This window comes from Bos indicus x Bos taurus, chromosome 6 (genome assembly GCF_003369695.1).
Source record: "Bos indicus x Bos taurus breed Angus x Brahman F1 hybrid chromosome 6, Bos_hybrid_MaternalHap_v2.0, whole genome shotgun sequence".
Classification (NCBI taxonomy): domain Eukaryota; kingdom Metazoa; phylum Chordata; class Mammalia; order Artiodactyla; family Bovidae; genus Bos; species Bos indicus x Bos taurus.
Window position 1 is genome coordinate 90859197 of NC_040081.1, and position 7390 is coordinate 90866586.

Here is a 7390-nt window from a genome sequence, read left to right on the forward strand (position 1 = left end):
AAACGCCTTATAACTTTACTATATTAGATATTCTAGCCTAGGCATTGATCACGCTTAAGACCTCAGGCTCTAAAATTAGTTGCAGATAAAATAAATTAGTGCTATCAGTTTTATTTAGTCACAATTCTTAAGTATAACCCAAAGCAAAACAAGAAATACCTTAAAATCTGGATATTCTTATTTTCACTTATCCTATTAACACCTGAAAAACAGAAAATATTTTAAAATCTGCTTATTAATATATACACTACTTCATTATCTAAAATTTATTATTTTCAAAAAGTTCAACTTGCAAGTTCATTTTCATCATTTAAGATCTTGACAACACCTAAAACATTCATACAATAGCAACAAGAAAAGTTCGAATTCTCCCTTGTGTTTATCTTGTATATGAAAGTACTGACATTTTACATTTATAGCACTTAAAATAGCACCTGTGGCACTTTTCTACACTAAGTTTATACAACAGAACATGTTCATCTATATGCTCCCTACTTTGCTGTGCTTAGTCGCTCAGTCGTGTCTGACTCTCTGTGACCCCAGGGACTGTAGCCTGCCAGGCTCCTCTGTCCATGGGATTCTCCAGGCAAGAATACTGGAGTGGGTTGCCATTTCCTCTTCCAGGGGATCTTCCCACCCCAAGGATTGCACCCAGGTCTCCTGCATTGCAGGTGGATTCTTTACCCTCTGAGCCACCAGGGAAGCCAATGCTCTCTATTGGTCCAATGCTAATCTTGTACAGGTCTCACTGACATGATCAAGATAAGGCAGCAAGTAAACCAACAGGCCCGTTATCTACATTTCCAGCCTTTCTCTAGGTACTTCCAAACTAACTTAAATAGAGCCCCTGAACTGCTTTTCACTGCTTGGAGATGCTCTGATGAGGTAACAGCTCTTGTGCTTGGTTAGAAAAGTTACTGAGTAGAGGAAATTCTACCTATAAATTAGCAACAGTTCTATAAATCTTAAGCAATGTAGCTGAGAAAAACAACTAGGAATTTTGGAATATCTCAGTGGACTCTAAGTGAGCAGCTGCCTTACTGGAAAAATGAATGACAACACAAATATCAAATCATAATATAATAATCTGAAATTAACATAATGTTATATATCATTTAATGTCAACTGAAAAAAAGAATGATGATATTCTATGTGCAGAATGAGGACTAATGAACAGAAGTAAAGGGAGACAGGTTCTAGCTCAGAGTGGAAAGGGACATTCTAAGCACTGGAGCACATTCAATATATACACAGTGGACCTCTTTGTGAGGTGTTCAAGCTGAAAGTGGATGAGCATTTGTTGAAATGACAACTGCCACTGGCTTTCCTCTCTTGGCAGAGTGTTGAACTAGAAGAATTGTAAAATCCTCTCCAATCTGGATATTCTATGATTTCGTATGGAGAAACTTCAGCAAAAAGATGACCCCAAATACAATGACTTCTCACAGGTGATTCCAGTCAGCAAAGCCAGACAGGGGTAACTCCACTGCTTCCAGAAAATTTCATGCTTTGTTGTTAAAAAAATTGAGGGGGCTCTAGATTCATCTTTATCCCAAATCTGGTCTCTTTGCATTACTACCTAACCTATTTCCTAGGATGCTCTCAGATAGTGATACCATAAAGCCAGCTTTCCAAGTCAGACATTTCAGTGTCTTCTTCTGTTATTCATTTATTCAAACTCCACCTTCTGCTGAGTAATACCTTTTAACTCAGTGAAGGAGACTTAAATGTGGTTGTAAGTTATAAGGAAGGAATCCTGGCATATGCAGCTTAGTTATTTTTAGTTCTATTGTATTCTTTCATGCTTTAACCAACTCTTACTAGACCTGCTACAAAATCCCTCACAATGATCCTCCTAAGTTTCAGTTTCTTACAATCTTCCTTTAACATAGGAGCTATTCTGCCACAACTTGCTCAAAAATAACAGCTTAAACTAAGACTAGCCCTCAAAGCCCTTTACGATCTGGCATAACCAACCTCTCAGCCTCACCTCCTTCATCCTCACTCCCTTGACGCACAGTGTCCGTTCAAAGCTGTGTCCTGAGCATGCCCTGCTCTTTCAGGACCCTCCTTTATTTACACTCTATTTCTTCCTCCTTTCTTCCCTGAAAACCCGTCTCCAGTTTAGTTTTCAGTGAAGTGGAGAAAGAGATTCAAAACTATGTAGTTGGTAGCAACGTACACTGATCCAGCCTTAAAATCAACATTCGAATAATAAGGGAAAGAACACAACCCAATGCCTCTGAAAGACATCATTTACTGTGGGGAACTGTATTTGGAGGACATACTTTCCTCACTCTTCCCACATCAAAAGTAGTAAAATTTAATTAAATCATCCATGCATATAAAACACTTAGCACAGGGCCTGGTACACAGTAAGCCTCTGGTAATTATTAATTGCTTTTAGTAGCATTTTGATGGTTTACAGTGTATTGCCGCTATGAATACTGCCTCTGTAAATACTAGAGACAGAGCTTTTGTAAGATCACGACCAATCAAGTTTCTGCCCTTGTGGATCTTATATTCTAACAGAGAAAGACATTAACAAAATAAATCAAAAATATAATTTTGGAGAGTGGTCAAGTGCAATGATGAGAATAACACAGAGTAGTAACATACAGAGTTGAGTTGAGGCTACTTAGTAGGTCAGGGAAGGACTTCCTGAAGTGACATGTGAGCTGAATGACAAAAAGTCAGCTCTGCAGAGGACTGGGGAAGATCCTAAGAGGAAGTACCACAGGCAAAGGTCTGGAGATAAGAAAGACTATGTGTTCACTGACCGCCAGGGAGGAGGCTAGTGGAGCCTACACATAGTCCAGGGAGAACGGGAGGTCTGCTTACAGACAGCCAGCTGTGTCCTGTGTCCAAAGAAACACCGTGCTTTTTAGGAGTTCCTTTTCTAAATTATCTTGAGAAGTTGCTGGTGAGGTTGGCTGGTTGTAGAGTTCATGGGTCCTTGAAAAAGCTACATTAAGGACTTGGAGGTTTATTCTAATTGCAATGGAAAGCCACTGGAGCATTTTAACAAGAGGCATATAATCTTCCAGAGGCTGGGTGGGAAATATGCTGAGTAGAAGCAGCGGTCAGTTTTGAAGCCACTGGAGTAGTCCCTGCAGAGGAATTAAAACCTTAACTCTAAAGTAGGCCAGTGATCAGAGAAGGTAATGGCAACCCACTCCAGTACTCTGCCTGGAAACTGCCATGGACGGAGGAGCCTGGGGTAGGCTGCCGTCTATGCAGTCGTACAGAGTCAGACATGACTGAAGCAACTTAGCAGCAGCAGCAGCAGGCCAGTGATCAAAAGCAGATTGGTGCTGGGGTTGGGAATGGAGACTGGCTACGGATGGGTACAAGTGATCTTTTTTGGGTGATGAAAACGTTCTAAAACTGAATCATGGTGACTTAATAAAAATCATTGGATTTTATACTTAACATTGATGAATTTTATGGTAAGCAAATTAAACCTCAAAAAAGTAGTTCAAAAATAAAGCAGATTGGCTACTCTTTGTACATTCCTGTAATGCTTTGTGGAGTAAGAATAGGGATGCAAATTAGCTGCCTGGGACCCAGAAGTCAATCAACTAAATCTGAACACTTTTTTTTTTTTCCCCCTGCATCCTAATCCTAAATATTGCAGTGTCTTAATTTCAAGATAACTAGAGATTGCTTTTAACTTCCTTATGGAACCATTTTAGCATTGTCTCTTTTCTCCTGGATTGAACCTATAACTCAATTTCCAGGTGTCTGCAACTCTTATTTGATATACACATGATAGTTCTCCAACAACATCTTAGCTAAGGACCAAACCTAAGTCATTTTGTACCTATATTCTCTTAACCAGAGCAAATGCAGTGATATATTAAGAGAAATACAAAGAAAGTTTAAAGAAAATTGCTTTAGTGCTAGACCATCTCTTTCTAATGCAACTAATTTATTTTCCCTTCTCACCAAATTCTCTGCTTAAATCTTTTCCTTAGGATGTACAGGGTTCAGGAAATACTCAATGGTCTCCACTACAACATCTGCCACTGCCCCAGCTGGAAAGCTTTAAAACATTCATCAATACAGGCCTGATTCTATGTGACTTATAAGCATAATTGTATGTAATAGTTTCCTATAATCGCCGTAACAAGTTACCAAAAGCTTGGTGGTTTAAAACCATAGCCATTTATTCTTTCACAGTTCTGGTGCCAGAAGTTCAAAATCAGTCACGGGGCTGAAATCCCAGTATTGGCAGGGCTGTGCTCCCTTCAAATGCTCAAAGAAAGAATCCATTTCTTGCCTCCACCAGCAAGTAGTTGAAGCATTCCTTGGCTTGTGGCCACATCACTCTGCTGTGTTCACAATGCAGTTTCCTCTTCGCTGTCTTATCTCCTCTGCCTCCCTCAAGAATTCTACTGTTTGCATTTAGGATCCACTCAGATAACCTTTCTAGTTCAAGATCCTTGACTTAATCATATATGCAAAGACCTTCTTGGCTTATCATATTTATGGTTCCAGGGATTAGGACCTGATATTTTTGGGTGGCCCTTATTTAGCCTACTATACCAAATCATTTGAGGGCTTCTAGTGTGGGAACAGGTGGTTCACAGAGGCCCTATTTAATGAACTATGGATGTGAGTGGCCCTAACATACTAAATAGACAACGCTGAGTCCTCTTTGTAAATCACAGTGGTAAGGAGTCTGCATATACAAAATAAATTGTCAATTTCTACCCTCAATTCAGGAGTATAAAAATGTCTCCAGGGCAGAAAAACCATTTTACCCACAAGACAAATAAAGATAACTGTATAAATCTAAAAACAATAGAGCTGGGAGGACCAGGCGTCTCCCACACTCCCCCACTTCCACCCCATGACTTTACACAGAGTAAACAGTCCTGCCCCGCTGAGTTCTGGGACAGTGGAAGGTGCTGAGCCTTCCTTTCCTGAATAGGCGGCTACAGAGGAAGCAAGAAGTGGATGCCAGTCAAAAGACCCTGAGAAACAACCAACTTCACTTTTCTTCTACTTTCCCTTGCTCTTAAAGTACACCAAGATGCATGAACACCACAGGGCTCTTCAGTTCAGTTCAGTTCAGTCGCTCAGTCGTGTCCAACTCTTTGTGACCCCATAAATCGCAGCATGTCAGGCCTCCCTGTCCATCACCAACTCCCGGAGTTTACTCAAACTCATGTCCATTGAGTCGGTGATGCCATCCAGCCATCTCATCCTGTCATCCCCTTCTCCTCCTGCCCCCAATCCCTCCCAGCATCAGGGTCTTTTCCAATGAGTCAACTCTTCTTTGCATGAGGTGGCCAAAGTATTGGAGTTTCAGCTTAGCATCAGTCCTTCCAATGAACACCCAGGACTGATTTCCTTTAGAATGGACTGGTTGGATCTCCTTGCAGTCCAAGGGACTGTTAAGAGTCTTCTCCAACACCACAGTTCAAAAGCATCAATTCTTCGGTGCTCAGCTTTCTTCATAGTCCAACTCTCACATCCATACATGACCACTGGAAAAACCATAGCCTTGACTAGATGGACCTTTGTTTCAAAGTAATGTCTCTGCTTTTTAATACGCTATCTAGGTTGGTCATAATTGGAGAAGGAAATGGCAACCCACTCCAGTGTTCTTGCCTGGAGAATCCCAAGGACGGGGGAGCCTGGTGGGCTGCCATCTTTGGGGTCGCACAGAGTCGGACACGATTGAAATAACTTAGCAGCAGCAGGTTGGTCTAACTTTCCTTCCAAGGAATAAACGTCTTTTAATTTCATGGCTTCAATCACCATCTGCAGTGATTTTGGAGCCCTAAAAAATAAAGGCTTAAGGTCTATTACGGAGAAGGCAATGGCACCCCACTTCAGTACTCTTGCCTGGAAAATCCCATGGATGGAGAAGCCTGGTAGGCTGCAGTCCATGGGGTTGCTAAGGTCGGCATGACTGAGCGACTTCACTTTCACTTTTCACTTTCATGCATTGGAGAAGGAAATGGCAACCCACTCCAGTGTTCTTGCCTGGAGAATCCCAGGGATGGCGGAGCCTGGTGGGCTGCTATCTATGGGGTCGCACAGAGTTGGACACGACTGAAGCAACTTAGCAGCAGCAGCAGCAAGGTCTATTATAGCCTTCTATTTTTCTGGCTATTCTATTCATTCTATTAATTTTTGAGAGCTTGATTCTGAAATTGATGCTGAAACTCCGACTAAAAATCGTAATTTATCCACTTAAAAATAATTATACAGTGGAACTATGTATTAATTTTGTTCTGTATTGTCCACGTCTCCTGTAAATGTTATTATACTTTCATAATTTAAAAAAGAAAAAAAATAAAGACGCATGAACTCAGCCCGGAACAACAGCCTCAGTGGGGACTGGGAGCAGAGTTTTGTGGGAGACGGTGGACTCATCTGAGAACCCACTGTTTCTGACAGATACTAATAATGATGCAGAACCAGACTCCTCACTTAATAGACAGGGTTCCAGCTGAGAGGGCCCTTGCACAGCATTTAATACAATCTCATTTGGATTAGACTGTCCAAGGTTACACATTACTCATTATGTGTGTCTTCCCTATTCCTCCACCCCACCCCCACCCCACCCCCCTCCGCCACGTCTGCCAAAGAAGCTGGGTAGGAACAGGAGTTAGCAGTAAAGTTGGAACAACAACAGGATCCTGTTATTTCTAGTCCTACAGTTCAGCCACAGTCCCCGGAAGTCTTGTGATTCCTGAAAACAACGGCAGTCCCTTCTGGTAAAGAAACAATTTATTGGGCATCCACCATGTGCAAAACAAACGAAAAGATCTGGAAGGTTCCAGAAATGAAGATGCGCAGCCTCAGGGCCTCTGGCGAACGACCCACCTCCTCACCCGGTCCCCCGGTCGCGCCCGCCCTTGTACCTGCTACCAACGCCTCATCCTAAGAGACCGGCCCCATCCCCGCGGGGGCGCCGGCGGGCGCGGCGGCCGCACCTGCGTCGACTGGGCGGCGGCGGCGGCGGCGGCGACGCAGGACCGAGCCCCGCCCACACGTGCGCCAGCTCCCCGTGCGCTCCGGCTCGCGCCTTGCCGGCTCCAAGCGAGCCTCGGGGGCAACCGTTGGGCACCTCGCCCGAGAGTGGGGAGGGGACCGGGGGGAATGCTGAACTAACCATGTGGGGGCCGTCTCTGGCCCCAGACTCCGCCCCTAGACGCCGTCGCCCGGGCAACCGAGAGCCATTTCTCCCCCACCCCCCGCCCGCCCAGAGTCTCCATACTAGCAGCTCTGACCAAGGGGGCTGCTTGGCATCACATCCTGCCAGCCCTACTCCACAAGCGACCCCTATTCGGGCTTCCAACTTATACTCTCTGCCACTCACAGCCATTCTCTTTATCTGCGGCCTCCTAACCGGTATCCATGTCCTGCTCTT

General features: G+C 43.7%; 1 protein-coding gene across 23 annotated transcripts in view; it reads right to left on the reverse strand.

The window, feature by feature from the left end:
• CCDC158 (coiled-coil domain containing 158) overlaps nucleotides 1-7050 on the reverse strand; it is an 83250-nt gene extending 76200 nt beyond the window's left edge. For 4 of the 23 annotated variants that reach the window (XM_027544807.1, XM_027544822.1, XM_027544817.1 and 1 more), the window contains exons 1-2: nucleotides 6882-7046; nucleotides 160-202 (exon numbers count right to left, since the gene is read on the reverse strand). The gene's annotated coding sequence lies outside the window, so the exon portion shown is untranslated. Of the gene's footprint in view, nucleotides 1-159; nucleotides 203-6881 lie in introns of all 23 variants that reach the window. The other 19 variants (XM_027544803.1, XM_027544818.1, XM_027544819.1 and 16 more) reach the window with 10 other exon arrangements.
• Between the last annotated feature and the right edge of the window lie 340 nt (nucleotides 7051-7390).